The following is a 20705-nucleotide window of genomic DNA, read 5'->3' as shown; positions in this document are numbered from 1 at the left end:
TGGGGGACTGGCTATTTCCAGAGTATATCCTACCCTTTGTTATGTTAATAGGTCCATCAATGTGCTTTGTAAGCCCTAAATCCTGATAGTGACTGACACATATTGGAAACCCTTCTGGGTTCAGGAATTCACTTAACATTCTATTAGTGTTTTGTGATAGCTGTGGTACTAATTTTCTTCTCAGTACTCCCCATTGAGAAGTACCCTGTTGTAAGCGCCTACCATAGTTCAGTACGGCTAGTCCAGTAGGGTCCATAGTAGCTGTAATTTTAATCTGTTTTTCTAACATTCACTGAGATTATTGAAATCCTGCAGCTTAATAAATGTTAAGTTTTAGTAGGCAGTGGGTTTCATAAGGGTATTGGTGCCCCTTGGGCACAATTTTTGTTGTTGTGTACTGGATAGTGGTGCCTTTCCCCACCTTTAGGCATTGTTATGTTGTGTCTATTACTGTATATAATACATACTTCTATGATTGCGGACAGATACCAGATTACGCAACTGTCACCTAGAATAAGCTTGTGAAGCTGCACGCACAGTGCACTAGGTCTTCACAAGCCTATTCTATGCATACCTTATCAGGCTGCTGTATACTCCTGCTATGCTCCATCGCGCAGTTGATTGACAGCAGGCATAGGTACAGCAGAACTAAATAGGGCCTTCACAGACAGGCAGGCCCTGTTTATCAATAAACTGTACAACATAACTTCCGGGGCTGCCCTGGAACATAGTGGACGCTGTGCCCCGCCTCTCCAACTGTTCAGCCGACTCCAGGACGAAAACAAGGAGTTATTTATGAATATACAACAGCCTGATTTATCTATAAAGGTATGTCTAGAATAGGCTTGTGAAGTCCTAGTGCACTTTGTGTGCAGCTTTATGAGTCTAATCTAGGTGACAGTTGCTATTTAAAGTGTACCTGTCCTTTCAAAAACATGTCAGAATGTGACACCCCCCCCCCCAAACATTAGAACGAGTAGGGAGATGCGTGTGGTAGTGCACATCACGCCAGGGGTGTGGAAATTTTACTAAATACTTCTTGTACAAGGTACTAAATGGGAGCACAATCTACTTGTCCCTCATGACAACCCACTTGTCCTGAACAATTTTCATTTTTGCACTCTAGTTTTTACCTCTTTGCCCTATAATCAACAGACCCCTATGAGGGCTTGTTTTTTGTGGGACCAATTGTACTTTATAATAACACCTTTTATTTTTCCATAACATATGCTCTGAAACCCCCCAAAAATATTGGGAAGGTGAAATTGAAATAAAAAAAAGATAGTTTAGCAAATTTGGTGGTTTTCTTTTATACGCCATTTACCTTGTGGTCAAACTGACTTTTTATTTTGAAACTTTATGTCGGCCTGATTACAGCCATACCAAATTTGTATAGTTTCGGTCACGTTTTCTAATTTAAAAAAAATTCTAAACTTTTTAGAATTTTTTTTTTAATTGCCATTTTCTGATCCCTATCACTTTTTTATTAGTTTTTTGTGCCTTAATTTGTTGTTTGTATCGGTACCATTTTAATATTTATTATTTATTTTTTCTGGGATGTGAGGTTATAAAAAAATACAATTCGGGGGGTTTGGTATTTTTTTTATTACATTTCCGTAATTTACTGTACAAGATATATAATGTATATAATGTAATATAATATATTTTAATAGTTCGGACAATTACACATGCGGCGATGCCAAACATGTTTATTTTTATTATGTTTACATGTTTTTTATATAGGAAAAGTGGGGGATTTGAACTTTTAATATGGAGGGGGTTAATGTTTGTTTTTTTAAACTAATAATAAACTCTTTTATTTTAAATTTTTTTTTTAAACCTTATTAGTCCCCTTAGGGGACTTTTAGACAGAATTATTAGATTCCTCAGACAGATCAATGTAGTTCTATTGAAGTTTAACATAAATACGTATTTAAAATGTTTTTGCCTGTATTTTCTGGCTTTATTCAGATATATTGGCCCTCATTTACTAAGCTCTTTCCGGCTTTTGTTTACAATATCTGTGCCAGCATGCACCAGTATTAAAAATACTGCGATGGAAACATCCACAAAACCAACCATAATCAAATAAAACCCTACTAAAGAAACATGTTAACAAATTTGCACAAGAAACCTACATATTTAAAGAGTACTGCAGTCATAGACAACTTATCCCCTATCCGCAGAACATGAGGTAATGTTTGTGTCATCGACCTCACTAAGAGATCAACAGATACGCCCCTCCATTCTGCTCTATGGGAGATGCGGGGATGAACGAATGCTGTATCTCCACCTCTCCCATAGAGATACATGGAGGGGGCGTGTCGGCCGTGGTGTCATGCTGCGGCCGACATGCCTCCTGCATGGGGAGAGCTGCAGCAGAGCTGAAACCCCATACAAGAGATCGTGGGGGGTCCCCCTGCGATCGGACACTTATACCTTAAAGGGGTACTCCGGTAAAAAAAAAACTTTTTTTTTTTAAATCAACTGGTGCCAGAAAGTTAAACAGATTTGTAAATTACTTCTATTAAAAAATCTTTACCCTTCCTTGAATTTTTTTTTGTCTTGTCCACAGTGCTCTCTGCTGACACCTCTGTCCGTGTCAGGAACTGTCCAGAGCAGATTAGGTTTGCAATGGGGTTTTTCTACTGCTCTGAACAGTTCTTGATACAGGCATCATGTGTCAGCAGAGAGCACTGGGGACAAGACAAAGAAATGAAATAAAAAAAGAAAAGAATTTCCTCTATAGCATACAGCTGCTAAAAAGTACTGGAAGGGTAAAGATTTTTTAATAGAAGTCATTTACAAATCTGTTTAACTTTCTGGCACCAGTTGATTTAAAAAAAAAAATAATTCCACCGGAGTACCCCTTTAACCTGTGGATAGGGGATAAGTTGTATAAGACTGCAGTACTCCTTTAATTAACGTTTCCTAATAAAAAAAGAGAATTATTTCAGAAAAATAGCTGACCACAAAATAGATGGTCTTTAAAAATCCCTATAACACCATATTACCCACAGCCTTTACTTCTGGCCATTTGGAATGTTTTAGGTTTGGTTTTTCTAAGTGATTTTGCTTGGTACAAGATTCCCTAGATAAAATGAATGTACAATCATTAATTTGTAATGTAATTTAGAATTTTCATTTTTCCTACTTGGCCAAAAAATCCAATGTGCGACAAAATTGTGGCAAAAAACCCACACAAACGCACATAATAACATATAAATAAGGAAACAACAAATGGATTGTTAAACCTACGACACTACACTCTTGAGCGCTATAGTGTTTCTACTTGTGATCAACATATGCATTATAAGCGATTATAGTTAATGTACAATTCATATTTTAATCAGGGTTTAATCAGACTTACTGTATAGTGTTTCTACCTGGGTTTATCATTAATATGTATTAAAAGTGTTTATGGTGAATATGGAATACACATTTTAGGCCAAGTTGCCTGTATTTTCTGGGTTTAATCAAACATAGTATTTCTACCGGTGTTTAACATAAATACACATTAAAGGGTTTTATAGTGAATGTGACATAAACATTGTAGGTCAAGTTACATGTATTTTCTGGGTTTTATCAAATATATGTTATTTCTACATAGGTTTAACATAAATGTGCATTTTAAAAGTGTTTATAGTAAACATGGAATATGCATTTTAGGCTAAGTTGCCTGTGTTTCCTGTGTTGAATCAGACAAATAGTGTTTCTACTTGTGTTTAACAAAAATATGGATTGAAAGTGTTGAGATTGAACTTGGAATATGCATTTTAGGCCAAGTTACCTGTATTTTCTGGGTTTTATCAAACATATAGTATTTCTATTTGTGTTGAACATAAATCTGCATTAAAAGCATTAAGAGTGAAGGTTTCTCCGCCACTTGATTACTTGGAAATGACATGTTCAGATCAAGAGGGTAGTGGTAATGTCAGCGAAAAGTGCATAGCTAAGGTAGGGCCAAAACACCTGTGAAAGGTAACAGACTTGCTGGTCTGATTGCTTCAGGTGATGGAATGATGCTGCATTTGTAGGCTCAAGAAACATTTTTTCCAAAGGAGGGGCACAGTCAGGTGGTGCTGTCCCTGTCCAGTATCCTACTGTGTTTGAAAATTATATGCAGAAAATGTGGCACTGTGCCGTCTCTGTAAACATAAAATAAGCCGGGGCCAGGGTATGAGTAAACAAACAATGTCTCTACACATGAAGCGGCATCAAAAGGCAGCATGGGACAACCCACAATGCGAAGAGAACCTTGCCTCTACTGCTGCTGCTCGGTCTGCTCCCCCAGATCCCTCTCCACAGGCAGTGTGTGTTACGCCGAGCGCTCCGGGTCCCCGCTCCTCCCCGGAGCGCTCGCAGCATCCTCGCATTTGCAGCGCCCTGGTCAGACCTGCTGACCGGGTGCGCTGCAATATCCCTCTCAGCCGGGATGCGATTCACGATGCGGGAGGCGCCCGCTCGCGATGTGCATCCCGGCTCCCGTACCTGACTCGTTCCCCGTCTGTCTTGTCCCGGCGCGCGTGGCCCCGCTCCTTAGGGCGCGTGCGCGCCGGGTCTCTGCAATTTAAAGGGCTACTGCGCCACTGATTGGCGCAGCAGGCTTAATCAGTGTGTTCACCTGTGCACTCCCTACTTATACCTCACTTCCCCTGCACTCCCTCGCCGGATCTTGTTGCCATTGTGCCAGTGAAAGCGTTTCCTTGTGTGTTCCTAGCCTGTGTTCCAGACCTCCTGCCGTTGCCCCTGACTACGATCCTTGCTGCCTGCCCTGACCTTCTGCTACGTCCGACCTTGCTCTTGTCTACTCCCTTGTACCGCGCCTATCTTCAGCAGTCAGAGAGGTTGAGCCGTTGCTGGTGGATACGACCTGGTTGCTACCGCCGCTGCAAGACCATCCCGCTTTGCGGCGGGCTCTGGTGAATACCAGTAGCAACTTAGAACCGGTCCACCAACACGGTCCACGCCAATCCCTCTCTGGTACAGAGGATCCACCTCCAGCCAGCCGAATCGTGACAGTAGATCCGGCCATGGATCCCGCTGAAGTCCCACTGCCAGTTGTCGCCGACCTCACCACGGTGGTCGCCCAGCAGTCGCAACAGATAGCGCAACAAGGCCACCAGCTGTCTCAACTGACCGTGATGCTACAGCAGCTATTACCTCAGCTCCAGCAACCATCTCCTCCGCCAGCTCCTGCACCTCCTCCGCAGCGAGTGGCCGCTTCTGGCCTACGATTATCCTTGCCGGATAAATTTGATGGGGACTCTAAGTTTTGCCGTGGTTTTCTTTCGCAATGTTCCCTGCACTTGGAGATGATGTCGGACCAGTTTCCTACTGAAAGGTCTAAGGTGGCTTTCGTAGTCAGCCTTCTGTCTGGGAAAGCTCTGTCATGGGCCACACCGCTCTGGGACCGCAATGACCCTGTCACTGCCTCTGTACACTCCTTCACGGAGATCCGAAGTGTCTTTGAGGAACCTGCCCGAGCCTCTTCTGCTGAGACTGCCCTGCTGAACCTGGTCCAGGGTAATTCTTCTGTTGGCGAGTACGCCATCCAATTCCGTACTCTTGCCTCCGAATTATCCTGGAATAATGAGGCCCTCTGCGCGACCTTTAAAAAAGGCCTATCCAGCAACATTAAAGATGTGCTGGCCGCACGAGAAATTCCTGCTAACCTGCATGAACTTATTCATCTTGCCACCCGCATTGACATGCGTTTTTCCGAAAGGCGTCAGGAGCTCCGCCAGGATATGGACTTTGTTCGCACAAGGCGGTTTCTCTCCTCGGCTCCTCTCTCCTCTGGTCCTCTGCAATCCGTTCCTGTGCCTCCCGCCGTGGAGGCTATGCAAGTTGACCGGTCTCGCTTGACACCTCAAGAGAGGACACGACGCCGCATGGAGAATCTATGCCTGTACTGTGCCGGTACCGAACACTTCTTGAAAGATTGTCCTATCCGTCCTCCCTGCCTGGAAAGACGTATGCTGACTCCGCACAAAGGGGAGACAGTTCTTGATGTCAACTCTGCTTCTCCACGCCTTACTGTGCCTGTGCGGATATCTTCCTCAACCTTCTCCTTCTCTGCTATGGCCTTCTTGGATTCCGGATCTGCAGGAAATTTTATTTTGGCCTCTCTCATCAACAGGTTCAACATTCCGGTGACCAGTCTCGCCAGACCCCTCTACATTAATTCTGTTAACAACGAAAGATTGGACTGTACCGTGCGTTACCGCACGGAACCTCTCCTAATGTGCATCGGACCTCATCACGAAAAAATTGAATTTTTGGTCCTCTCCAACTGCACTTCTGAAATTCTTCTTGGATTACCGTGGCTTCAACACCATTCCCCAACCCTTGATTGGTCCACAGGAGAAATCAAGAACTGGGGTACTTCTTGTCACAAGGACTGTCTTAAACCGGTTCCCAGTACTCCTTGCCGTGACCTTGTGGTTCCCCCTGTATCCGGTCTTCCTAAGGCTTATATGGACTATGCTGATGTTTTTTGCAAAAAGCAAGCTGAGACTTTACCTCCTCACAGGCCTTATGACTGTCCTATTGACCTCCTCCCGGGTACTACTCCACCCCGGGGCAGAATCTATCCTCTGTCTGCTCCAGAGACTCTTGCCATGTCGGAGTACATCCAGGAGAATTTAAAAAAGGGGTTTATCCGCAAGTCCTCCTCCCCTGCCGGAGCTGGATTTTTTTTTGTGTCCAAAAAAGATGGCTCCCTACGTCCTTGCATTGATTACCGCGGACTTAATAAAATCACGGTAAAAAAACGCTACCCCTTACCTCTTATCTCGGAACTCTTTGATCGCTTACAAGGTGCCCACATCTTTACCAAACTGGACTTAAGAGGTGCTTATAATCTCATCCGGATCAGTGAGGGGGACGAATGGAAGACTGCATTTAACACCAGAGATGGACACTTTGAGTATCGGGTCATGCCCTTTGGCCTTTGCAACGCCACTGCCGTCTTCCAAGACTTTGTTAATGAAATTTTTCGCGATCTCCTATATTCCTGTGTTGTGGTTTATCTGGACGATATTCTGATTTTTTCTGCCAACTTAGAAGAACACCGCCAGCATGTCCGCATGGTTCTTCAGAGACTTCGGGACAATCAACTTTATGCCAAAATGGAGAAATGTCTCTTTGAATGTCAATCTCTTCCTTTCCTAGGATACTTGGTCTCTGGCCAGGGACTACAAATGGACCCAGATAAACTCTCTGCCGTCTTAGATTGGCCACGCCCCTCCGGACTCCGTGCTATCCAACGTTTTTTGGGGTTCGCCAATTATTACAGACAGTTTATTCCACACTTTTCCACTATTGTGGCTCCTATCGTGGCTTTCACCAAGAAAAATGCCAATCCTAAGTCCTGGTCTCCCCAAGCGGAAGACTCATTTAAACATCTCAAGTCTGCCTTTTCTTCTGCTCCCGTGCTCTCCAGACCTGACCCAGCTAAACCCTTCCTATTGGAGGTAGATGCCTCCTCAGTGGGAGCTGGAGCTGTCCTTCTACAAAAAAATTCTTCCGGGCATGCTGTGACTTGTGGTTTTTTTTCTAGGACCTTCTCCCCGGCGGAGAGAAATTACTCCATCGGGGATCGAGAACTACTAGCCATTAAATTGGCGCTTGAGGAATGGAGGCACCTGCTGGAGGGATCAAAATTTCCAGTTAGCATATACACTGATCACAAGAATCTCTCCTATCTCCAGTCTGCCCAACGACTGAACCCTCGCCAGGCCAGGTGGTCGTTATTCTTTGCCCGTTTTGACTTTGAAATTCATTTTCGCCCTGCTAACAAGAACATTAGGGCCGATGCCCTCTTTCGTTCTTCTGATGCCTCTGAAGTAGAGGTCTCTCCGCAACACATCATTCCTCCTGACTGTCTGATCTCCACTTCTCCAGCCTCCATCAGGCAAACTCCTCCAGGGAAGACCTTCGTTTCTCCACGCCAGCGTCTCGGGATTCTCAAATGGGGACACTCCTCCCACCTCGCAGGCCATGCGGGCATCAAAAAATCCTTGCAACTCATCTCTCGTTTTTATTGGTGGCCTACTCTGGAGACTGATGTTGTTGATTTTGTGCGGGCCTGTACTGTCTGTGCCCGGGATAAGACTCCTCGCCAGAAGCCTGCTGGCCTCCTTGATCCTCTGCCTGTCCCCGAACAGCCTTGGTCACAGATTGGTATGGACTTTATTACGGACTTACCCTCATCCCGTGGCAACACAGTTGTTTGGGTGGTCGTTGATCGATTTTCCAAGATGGCACATTTTATTCCTCTTCCTGGTCTTCCTTCAGCGCCTCAGTTGGCAAAGCAATTTTTTGTACACATTTTTCGCCTTCACGGTTTGCCCACGCATATCGTCTCGGATAGAGGCGTCCAATTCGTGTCTAAATTCTGGAGGGCCCTCTGTAAACAGCTCAAGATCAAATTAAACTTCTCTTCTTCTTATCATCCCCAATCCAATGGGCAAGTAGAAAGAATTAATCAGGTCCTGGGTGACTATTTACGGCATTTTGTTTCCTCCCGCCAGGATGACTGGGCAGATCTTATACCATGGGCCGAATTCTCATACAACTTCAGAGTCTCCGAATCTTCTGCTAAATCCCCATTTTTCGTGGTGTACGGCCATCACCCTCTTCCCCCCCTCCCTACTCCCTTGCCCTCTGGTTTGCCCGCTGTGGATGAAGTGACTCGTGATCTTTCCACCATATGGAAAGAGACCCAAAATTCTCTTTTACAGGCTTCATCCCGGATGAAAAGATTTGCCGATAAGAAAAGAAGAACTCCCCCCATTTTTGCTCCCGGAGACAAGGTATGGCTCTCCGCTAAATATGTCCGCTTTCGTGTCCCCAGTTACAAACTGGGACCACGCTATCTAGGCCCTTTCAAAGTCTTGTGCCAGATTAACCCTGTCTCTTACAAACTCCTTCTTCCTCCTTCTCTTCGTATTCCCAATGCCTTCCATGTCTCTCTCCTTAAACCACTCGTCATTAACCGCTTCTCTCCCAAACTTGTTTCCCCCACTCCTGTTTCCGGTTCTTCTGACGTCTTCTTCGTGAAGGAGATTCTGGCCTCCAAGACTGTCAGAAAGAAAAAAATGTTTTTGGTGGATTGGGAAGGCTGTGGCCCAGAAGAGAGATCCTGGGAACCTGAGGACAACTTTCTAGACAAAAGTCTTATCCTCAGGTTCTCAGGCTCCAAGAAGAGGGGGAGACCCAAGGGGGGGGGGGGTACTGTTACGTCGAGCGCTCCGGGTCCCCGCTCCTCCCCTGAGCGCTCGCAGTATCCTCTCATTTGCAGCGCCCCGGTCAGACCTGCTGACCTGGTGCGCTGCAATATCCCTCTCAGCCGGGATGCGATTCGCGATGCGGGAGGCGCCCGCTCGCGATGCGCATCCCGGCTCCCGTACCTGACTCGTTCCCCGTCTGTCTTGTCCCGGCGCGCGTGGCCCCGCTCCTTAGGGCGCGCGCGCGCCGGGTCTCTGCAATTTAAAGGGCCACTGCGCCACTGATTGGCGCAGCAGGCTTAATCAGTGTGTTCACCTGTGCACTCCCTACTTTTACCTCACTTCCCCTGCACTCCCTCGCCGGATCTTGTTGCCATTGTGCCAGTGAAAGCGTTTCCTTGTGTGTTCCTAGCCTGTGTTCCAGACCTCCTGCCGTTGCCCCTGACTACGATCCTTGCTGCCTGCCCTGACCTTCTGCTACGTCCGACCTTGCTCTTGTCTACTCCCTTGTACCGCGCCTATCTTCAGCAGTCAGAGAGGTTGAGCCGTTGCTGGTGGATATGACCTGGTTGCTACCGCCGCTGCAAGACCATCCCGCTTTGCGGCGGGCTCTGGTGAATACCAGTAGCAACTTAGAACCGGTCCACCAACACGTAGTAAAATCATAAATCTTTATAAAATACACAGAATGTTTGGATTTAAAAAAAATATATGTAATCTTGCTAAATAATCTGTCCCCTTACCTCTATCAGTGTTTTCAAAGTGTTGCAAAACTTGGCATGCGGGGAGTTGCAGTTTTGCAAAAGCTGGAGGCACCCCGGTTGGTAAACACTGTGTACATGTACCAGAGCTGTGTGTGTGATCATGTACATGTAACAGAAATTAGTGTGCGGCATGTGTATGGAACAGAGCTGAATGTGTTTATGTGTTAGCATGACCACGCACACACTCAGCTCTGCTGCATACACACAGTCACACACTCAGCTCTGCTGCATACACATAATCACACACTCAGATCTGCTGCATACAATGGCTCACTCAACTCTGCTGCATATACACAATCACACACTCAGCTCTGCTGCATTCAATCACACACTCAGCTCTGCTGCATATACACAATCACACACTCAGCTCTGTTGCATATACACAATCACACACTCACTCTGCTGCATTTACACAATCACACACTCAGCTCTGCTGCATATACACAATCACACACTCAGCTCTGTTGCATATACAAAATCACACACTCAGCTCTGCTGCATAAACACTATCACACACTCAGCTCTGCTGCAAACATACAATCACACACTCAGCTCTGCTGTATACACACAATCACACACAATCAGCTCTGCTGCAAATTCACAATCACACACTCAGCTCTGCTGCACACACAGTCACACTTTCAGCTGTGCTTCATACACAGTCACACACTCAGCCCTGCAGCATTTACACAATAACACACTCAGCTCTGCTACATACACACAATCACACACTCAATTCTGCTGCATACACACAATCACACACTCAGCTCTGCTGCATATACACAATCACACATTCAACTCTGCTGCATATACACAATCACACACTCTGCTCTGCTGCATACACATGGCCACACACTCAGCTCTGCTGCATACACATGGCCACACACTCAGTTCTATTGCATACACACAATCACACACTCAGCTCTGCTGCATACACATAGTCACACACTCAGCTCTGCTGCATATACACAATCACACACTCAGCTCTGTTGCATATACACAATCACACACTCAGCTCTGCTACATACAGTCACACACTCAGCTCTGCTACATACATACAGTCACACACTCAGCTCTGCTGCATACACACAGTCACACACTCAGCTTTGCTGCATATACACAGTCACACACTCAGCCCTGCAGCATTTACATACTCACACACTCAGCTCTGCTACATACACACAATCACTGTCAACTCTGCTGAATATACACAATCACACACTCAGCTCTGCTGCATACACATGATCCCACACTCAGCTCTGCTGCATACACACAATCACTCACTCAGCTCTGCTGCATACACATGACAACACACTCAGCTCTGCTGCATACACAATCATACACTCAGCTCTGCTGCATACACAGTCACACGCTCAGCTCTGCTGCATATCCACAATCGCACACTCAGCTCTACTGCATGTACACAATCACACACTCAGCTCTGCTGCATATGCACAATCACACACTCAGCTCTGCTTCATAGATACAGTCACACGCACAGCTCTGCTGCATACACACAGTCACACACTCAGCTCTGCTGCATATACACAATCACACACTCAGCTCTGCTACATTTACACAATCACACTTTCAGCCCTGCTGCATACACATGATGACACATATACATAGACCTAACAGCATACCTCCTTCTCCCTCCCTTCACATACAGTGGTATTCTTAGCTGTATAATGACCATGGTTACAGTCTACACTGGTGCAATCTCCTGCTCCCATCCAGAACAGGGAGTTTGAATTTTACACAGTTTGAAGTTTGAACATTCTACCTCCTCATAGCTAATCGGACCACGCTGTTTTACCGCGGTGGTCCCCATTCTGCTCCACTGAGCTGCCTGGAAGTATTTCTGGATATTTTAGACCGGTGATCAGATTTGATTGCCATGTCTAATGGGGCAATACCGGGCATCACCGCTAATGGTGAGGTCCGGTATTAGCCAGGGGTCACAACCTCTCCAAAGTGCCGGGACATTACAGCTATTACTGGGATGACCCCGATTTAGAGCGAAGTTTTACACGTCCTCCGTGCAGGTTTATTTTTGTGTAATTATTTTGCTACTTGTGCAAACTTTGAGCATCTATACTAAAAATATGCAGTTGATCGATTGAGTTACACTGTGTAATTAGCTCTACCGTAGACCATAACCTAGAATTCCAGATGTGATCTTCTATCAAAAATTACGCAAAAAACACACAAAATACGCAATGGCACAATTTTTATGCAATATAGAGCTTAAAACCCGTGTATATATAATGATAAATCTCCCCCTTTAAATATAAAATGGAGCCTGTCTTGTAAAACTGCATGGACATCGCTGTGTAAGCTCTGTCTTTTGTTTAATACATTTCTGTAGCATGGGTGGAGGGGTGTTCCTACCTTGGAACAAGGACATGTTCCCTTCCGACAAGGCTTGCAGCAGCCATAGGTGGTTGGGAAACCAAAAACAGCAAAGGCAGCTATTTATGCAATTTGCAGAACTGTCATTGATTCTAATGGTATTCTAACAGTGTATCATTGTGAGCTATTTCTTCTACGCAAGTTATTACTACCCCTTTTAATTCAATGGGAGTTACACAAGTTGCGCAGCACAGCTGCCTGGGCTAAGTTGGCTTTCCAACCATCTCTGACAGCCACTTCCAGGCCGGATGGATATAAAGATTGATGCGGTTCCCAGACATCTAGGCGATATTTCTGACATACTAGCTTCCACAGCATTAGCAATGATCTATAGCTTTAGCTGATACCTATTTGGCAGTCATTATGGCCTTTTTTTTTTTTTTTTTTTTTTTTGGCATTACATCCACAACGCAAGTGTTTGTTTTAAACATTCACTCTAGTTTGTGTTGGAAAATCTGGTTCACTTCCCCAGGACACACAAACCTCAGACTCTGTGTTTGCAGTCTTGTCAGGCAACAAACAGTATTTTAGTTAGACAGATACAAGAATGTTCAGTTTCACTTTGTACAGTACATATTTCTCCAAATGATTGTAGTACTCCAGAATACTTTATTACCAGTCCAACTTAAAGGAGTACTCTAGTGCAGAGTATTCCTGCTCCGTCCTGCCCGGGCTGCAAAATAAATGAAAATGAACCATCACTCACCTCCCTGGGTTCCCACGGAGCACCACTACAGCTGATCTGTCCTCCAGTCCCTCTACTTCATACTTCCGGGTGTAACAAAGCGTCACATGGCGCTCAGCCTATCGCTGGCCGCTGCGATGTTCTACCTCGGCCGGCGATAGGCTGAGCACCATGTAACGCTTCATTACACCCAGAAGTAGGAAGGAGATGGACCGGAGGACCGATCAGCTGTAGTGGCACTCCGCGGGAGCCCAGGGAGGTGAGTGATGGTTCATTTTCATTTATTTTGCAGCCCGGGCAGGACGGAGCAGGAATACTCTGCACTAGAGTACTCCTTTAAAGAGTAGCTCCCACCATCCTTTTTTTTTTCTGTCCCTGCCTATTGCCCATGTATCCCTAACCCCCTCCCTGTCCTTAATTTTTGTTTTACTATCCTAGAAATGCCTTTTTGTCTGCCTGGTAGTGTGCTCACTTACCAGGCAGACTTCCCCAGCAGGCGTGACGTCACTGATGCCTGCTGGGGGGGACTTCCGCCCTATACAGGGTGCCTCCAGCTGTTTCACCATTACAACTCCCAGCTTGGCCTGACATCTATTGGCTGTCAGGGCATGCTGGGAGTTGTAGTGGTGAAACAACTGGAGGCACACTGTGGTGAAAATAATAACTTTGTGACGGCCATGCAACCCGCACCCCTGCAACGCTCCACCCCCACCCCGCTGAAAGCAATAAATTTCATGGCCGCGGCGCTCATCCCTATACTAGATTAATAAACAAATGCAATTTTTGCAAAAAAAACAAAAAAAATATATATATATAAACAACAACACTATATTTTGCAGCTCAATTTTCAGGAAGAAAGGAAGTTTATAGTCCAGAAGAAAATTATCAATTTCTCGGCTAAACAAACCGAATAAATAATTTTAATCTTATTTTTGTAGGGCTGTTAAAGTTGCCATAAATCTAATATAAAGACATCCATCATTCCTATCTCATGCTACATGCAGGTGATCGGTGAAGCATTCATTTTATCTGTTGTCGCTTGTGTCCAAATTGCAAGGGTTAGAATCTAACCATCTGTCCCTTTTATTAGGCATGTATTATAGACATGAGATTTTGGGACATTTCTTCTGTATGGCCAGTTATGTTAAAAAAGAGCAATTTCCATGTGGATTCTGGTGTACATTCCACAACAAAGTCTGCATTAAATCTGTCTCATTGACTTCAATTGGGGTTTTTTCCCTTCTATGATTTAAAATATCTATATACATGTATGAAGACATAGTATTGCTTCTATGCGATTTTTTCAGTAGTTTCAAGTTTCAATAGTTTCAGGCTATTCCACACAAAATTCTGCACAGACGTTCCCCAAATTTTATTGCACATTTACTTCAATGGGGATTTTACTGTTCCACATTCCGGATTCCACAAAATTCTAAGACAAGTCTTAAAATTTTTCCAGAATTCCCTTCAGAGCCCCATTGACTTTAATAGAACTATGATTTGGAGTGGAATCTGTGTTTTGAAAGCACAGAAATTCTGCTTGAATTCTGCAAAACTGCGAAGGACCTCTGTATGCTGCCTTTACACATGCCTGCTTGGAGCGGCAATACGCCGCTACGAGCAGACACACTGCTATATGTGAGTCGCCGCACGCATGCACAGTATACTCGCACAATGCGGCAGCTCTCGGCCTTCCTCATACAGCAGGGGGAACGGCCGCAATGTGTGCGAGTACAATGCACATGCGCCAGGATGTCTGCACGTAGCGGCATATTGCCGCTCCGAGCAGGCACATGTAAAGGCAGCATACAGAGGTCCTTCAGTGCCGGTTCTGCAGCATAAAATATGCTGTAAATCCGCTCGTCTGATCGTACCCTTAAAGTTTATTCCAATTGACAGTGACCCCCACAGCAGCCCTCTGGGATAACTTCAGCCATTCATGTCTTGCTGACAAGAAGGAGCATTACTAATAGAGCAAGTAATCATTCTGCTGCCCCAAACTGGGTAAAATATAGAAAATTGACAGCATAAACAAATCAATTGGACCATCTAGTCCAGTGATTTCCAACCAGTGTGACTCCAGCTGTTGCAAAAAAAAAGCTGTCCAAGCATGCTGGGAGTTGTAGTTTTGCAACAGCTGGAGTCACACTGGTTGGAAACACTGATCTACTCTGTCCTATTTTTTTATGATTTTTTTTTCAATTTATTTATCTCAGGCAGATTTGAATTCATTTAGGACTTAATCATGAGCGGAATCTGTGGAAGCGGAGATTTTGTAGTGTTGCACCGTCCACCAGGCAGAATTTCCCTACCAGAAACATTTGGCACAGAAATTCAAATTTCAGCCTCCGCAGAAAAATTGACATGTCAAGACTTACTGCAGAATTCACCCAAAAAGGCATTGTCATCTATAGAGACGGCACATTTCCGAGTGGTCCTAGTTCTTGCACGTTCTCTGTGGCACCCACTATATGCGACCTGTCACCGAAAATTTTCCATCCGTACATATTGCAAAAATTCAGTTGTGTCACATCATCAGGATGAGCCATCACTTTATGATAAATGGGCATCCAACCTCTGGGACCCCTCCATTAACCCTGAGAATAAAGTGGCCTCAGTAATGATTCAGCTCTGAGGTCTCTGGTGGTTTTTCCCTGCACAGTGGCGCTATGGGCCCAAATACAAAGGGGTCTAGTGATGCCCATGCAGCAGAAGACTGCAAAAATGTCACAGCACTGCAGGAGGGCGATTATACTAGGCACAAAGTGATGTTACAACAGTATAATCAGATTCTAGGCACTGAACCCTCTTTTGCAATGACTGTATTTAAAGGGGGTATCTACCATAAGGTTAATTTAGTACTTACCTGCCAGAAAGTAATGGACAGGCTTAGGAAGGATCCATGCTCATCTTGGAGCTAAATGGCGATGTTGTGAGTCCACCATAAAATTACTGCTATCTTTTAGTTAAATGGCTATTTCCTGTTAGAGTTCCCTCCCTCCAACTACAAATGCCAGGATCTCTTGTTTGTAAGTATGAGGTCACTTTTCTCTTCCCACACATCAGCCACCACACCCATTGAAGCACACCTGGGACAATTCCCCGCAGCACTGTAAATATTGATCTTCCTCCCACCCAGTGGTCGCTCCACCCATTGAAGCAGACAGGCTCCTTTGAACACCTGACTAGTGATGTAATGTCTCAGGCCACACTGCAACCTGGGAAAACCTTAGACACTCATTAAAAGATCACATAAGAATTGCGAGACCACCATGAAACACAGGTACAGACACTATATTGTGAACAGGACCGGCCCAAGACATCGTGCTGGAGTGAAATGCTGCCACCCCCCCCCCAAAAAAAAAAAAAGGTACTATGCCATTGATAAAAAAATAATAAAAAAAAGCAATTCTGGGGTTTTGTATTTTTTCACTTTTACACCATTTACCATACTGGATTAATAATATTATATTTTAATAGTTTCGACAATTACAAATGTTTTTTATATGGGAAAAGGGGAGTGATTTGAACTTTTAATATGGAAGGAATTAATGTGTGTTTTTTTAAACCTTTATTAAACTCTTTTTTTTTTTTTTTACACTCTATTGGTCTTTTAGGGGACTTTTAGGAGGAATCCGAAGATTCCTCATACAGATCAATGAAGTTCCATAGAACTTCAATGATCTGTGTGATCTGCACTCATTTGATAGAGCCTGGTCCGGAGGGGGGGTCAGCTGGGGGCTGCCGAATATGGAGCGGGCTCGAGTAAGGAGCCCGCTCCATAGACCCTGAGTGACACCATGACAGACTAGGTCCATCATAGGTCGCGAAGGGGTCAAAAATCTTCTCAGTGCGGCAATTTGCGGCACATTTTGCGGCACGCCTGGGTCCAATGGACCCAGCGGGACCCATTGTAGGGCCGGCCCTGATTATGAACTACACCATCTTTTTAGCCCCTGCAGCATCCTGGAAAATTCTGGAATATCCCTTTAAAGTATGGAGAGTGGTTTGCACTGGTGGAAGCATAGTTTTTAAAAATTTTGAGGGCACAAAAAAAATGTCATGCATTATCTAATTTATTGTGAATTCAGCTAAAGAAAAAAACAGACATGGTCGCACACCCACAACATGCACCTTGATCAAATTCCTCTCAGCAACATTTATTAAACTAACAGGTCGTTAGTGTACTTTATGATCATGAAGTGCAAGCCTGCTTGCCATGTGATGGCCACCTGTAAGTAGCAGGTCCCTAACATTCCTAGCATAAAATGACGCAGCACTGAGTGGCGACCACCACCGCCACAACACCAGTGCCCACAGGGGGAATGGAAGAGCAGCCCCAATGCCACTCAAACCAGTCCCTGGGCCATGCCTCCCCACAGACAAGGCGTCAGGGCAGCAATGGGCGCCACACAGCCCGCACCAGTGTGAACAGATGTGAAAACCTCACTTACCATGTGCTCCCAGCCCGAGACTGGGAGGCTGCCAGAAAGGAATGGGGCCCTAATGCAGCTTCCTGCTAATTTACACAGATTGGTGTCATGCTCTGCAGCAGTCATTGTTACTGTGGTGCTTTGTCTGTGGGGTGGAGTGGCCTGGAGCCAGGGGCTTGGTCTGCCAGCAGTGGGGCTGCTTGGCCACTAGATCATTCCCCCTCTGGGCATGGAGTTGTGGTGGCAGTGGCCACCGTCCGGCGCTATGCCAATGTTAGGTTAGGGACCCACTCTGAATAGAAATTTATGCTGATAACCTGTTAGATCAAATTGCAGATTGTGGATGTGCAGCTGTGTTTCTGTTTCTCTATTTTTGTTTTACAACTATCTAATGTAAACATACTGTTGTTCCATTTTCTGTATCTTCTGGCCACATTTCTGGATTAGAACATTCTTAAATCACTGAGAAACTGTACAGACTTTTTTTTTTTTTTTTTACAATTAGAAATTTTTATTGTTTTGAAAAAGCACTAGTAAGAACAAATAGTGGACATCTCCATACACGGAGACAAGCATACCAGTAAACCATCAAAGATAACAATATAATAGTCTTATAATAAAACAGCTTAATTACTCTAAGTAGCAAAAACAGAAAAAGACTGCTAGGTTTGAATCCGTGAGAGGAGGGGAAAAGGGAGGATTGGGGGGGGTTAAACGGGGAGGGGAGGCTGAATGGGGGAATGGAGGGAAAAGAAAACAGAGGGAAAGAAGGAAAGAAAGGAGAAAAGAAAGAAAGAACATCCACAGTATAGACAGACCATACGAACAGTAATCAAACTGTGCAGACTTTATATTATTATGAATGTTTTGATGCTGCTATGCAAAACTGATGCTTACTATTCTGAAGTGATAATAGACCCCTCTGCACCACTGGGGAAGTCACCCATAGAGGACAGAATGTGTGGAATTTCAAATATATCCTAAGGATATATTTATTATACCCTTTTTATCTGGTCCCTTGCCTGTGTCACTTGTTTGACTCAGGATTTTTGGTTGCGTCAGGTTTGTACAAATTTGGTATTATGTGTTGTTATTGTAGCAAAATTTTAGCTGTGTGTCACAATTATTGGACCAGTTGATGATTCTATGTTCATGTTTAGGATGGGTGCTTTGTAGGAGGGGTCCATAGTACCCTCAAGTTGTAGGTTCAGTTTCTGAGCCTTTTTTATTGTTTTTAAGACTTTGGTCCTGATTTACTATTATAAACCTGATCTGTTTTGTCAGGTTGTGCGCCAGAATGTTTTGCATTACATCACAATTTGTGTCTGTGCCGGAATTTGCGCCAAAATAAAAAAAAACTGGCCAACTCTCCATTCTACTTAGAAAACCCAAAAAAGGGGCATACCTGCCAGGAAAAGGGAGCGTGTTGCCAACATTTTTGAAAAATCCCAACATATTTACTAATGTTTCCACAGAAAATGTGAATTTGAGATATGGAAAAACCCCTCAGCTCAGAGCAGTTGTAAAAAAAAAAGGCAAAATGTAGGGAAAAGTGCAAATCGTAGGGAAACATTAGTAAATACCATGGAAAAACTCTTGGAGAATTAAAACCCACAAAAATAAAGTACACTCCACTCTTAGTAAATCAGGGCTTTTGAGTATGTTCATATGTAATATATTCTATAAAGATTTATTGTTTTCATACCACAAGTATACAGGTGTGCGCCATATTTAATGTGGTCATAAAATGGCAAGCAAGGGGTCAAGTCTTGAATTGCACCAAATGCAATGATAAGTTGCCAAAAAATTCTTGCCGTTAACTATACCACCTAAAAGATGAGGCAGACTTAGAGCAGACAATGTAAGGTGTGCTTGATTTTTAAACAGCCTTAGCCACCTTTGACCCCTAAAGGATGCAGGTCGTACTTAGCACACCAGGGTGTACATATTTTCCCCCTGTGGCATGTACGATTAATGCAGCGAGCACAGGAGCTGCAGTTGTTTCAAAGACCGTGGGTCCTGGCTCATATGAGCAGTTGGGGACCCACCACTAATGGTGGACCTCTGCCATTAACGCTTCAGTGGCCATAATTAATACTGATCTCAGCATCTGAAGTACTAGGGGGGAGCCTACAGAGACTCATTGGACCCGCGGCACAATCACAGGGAACCAATGTGTCAGGATGGAGGCCGGAGCTTCTCTCACCTGCTGTGCCGCTCCGGTGATCTCCTCTGATCTACCTTCCGGCAGACCTTAGTAGTAGACCACCGATATTACTGATCAGTGCTATGCCTATGCATAGCACTGAACAGGAATAGAAATCAAAATATTGCTATAAATAGTCCACTGCAGGGACTTTAAAAAAAGTGTTCATGTGACTTCCCATTTTCTTATGAGCAACACTAAATGTTCTGAGTCATTGCTTTATCTTAAAAGTCTGCTAGTTACATTCCATTAAAATATTTGTAATCCTCCTTAATCATTTACACATAACTAAAATTCCTGAAAAGCAGTCTAACAGAACTGTAAAACACACACAGAAACAATGATGTGGCAAAAAAAACTATTCAGTACTTTTTCACTATGGTAATGTGGAAAACTTTGTGCCATAAGGACACTGTTGACCAAGGTCTAATATTACATCAGAATCCAAAGTCCCTCAACATGCCATATTTGTAATATTAGAAGAAAGAGACATAAATTATTCCTAAATACTGTAATACGGTAATATTGCTGTAGGTGATATAGAAGGCTGCTTTCAGACAGCTGTAGTGGAGATGTATTTTATTATCCAGATTATGTTCATTGTACAACCACAATACTCTGACTGCCCACTGTTTTACTGTGCAAAACTTGGATCACCATAGAACCCTGTGGTGATCTAAGTTTGGTACAGCAGAACAGCGGGACGTTTGGGTTTGACTTCTAAACAATGGCGTGCAACTTATATTCAGATAGTCAAATACTAGGACCTGGAGATCAGACCACCACCAATCGAACAGTCAGAGATTTAATTATACTAAATGACTAAATTCAAACTCTAGTTAGTTTGTACAGTAAGAAAACACCCAATTGAAGTGAAAATGGTTTGATAGTTGATAAAATTTTAGGTTTGTAGCACAAGAAACCATTTTCGTTTCATCAAGTGAAGTAAAGATGATGGAGGCACTCACCAAG

At 44.2% G+C, this 20705-nt stretch overlaps 1 protein-coding gene across 6 annotated transcripts in view; it reads left to right on the top strand.

Annotated features, from left to right (window-relative positions):
- LOC130274184 (uncharacterized) overlaps window positions 1–20705 on the top strand; it is a 139652-nt gene that overhangs the window by 66103 nt on the left and 52844 nt on the right. The window lies entirely within an intron of this gene.

Source organism: Hyla sarda, chromosome 5 (genome assembly GCF_029499605.1).
Source record: "Hyla sarda isolate aHylSar1 chromosome 5, aHylSar1.hap1, whole genome shotgun sequence".
Taxonomy (NCBI): domain Eukaryota; kingdom Metazoa; phylum Chordata; class Amphibia; order Anura; family Hylidae; genus Hyla; species Hyla sarda.
Note: the sequence above shows the minus strand (reverse complement) of the source record. Positions and strands in the feature narration are given on the sequence as shown.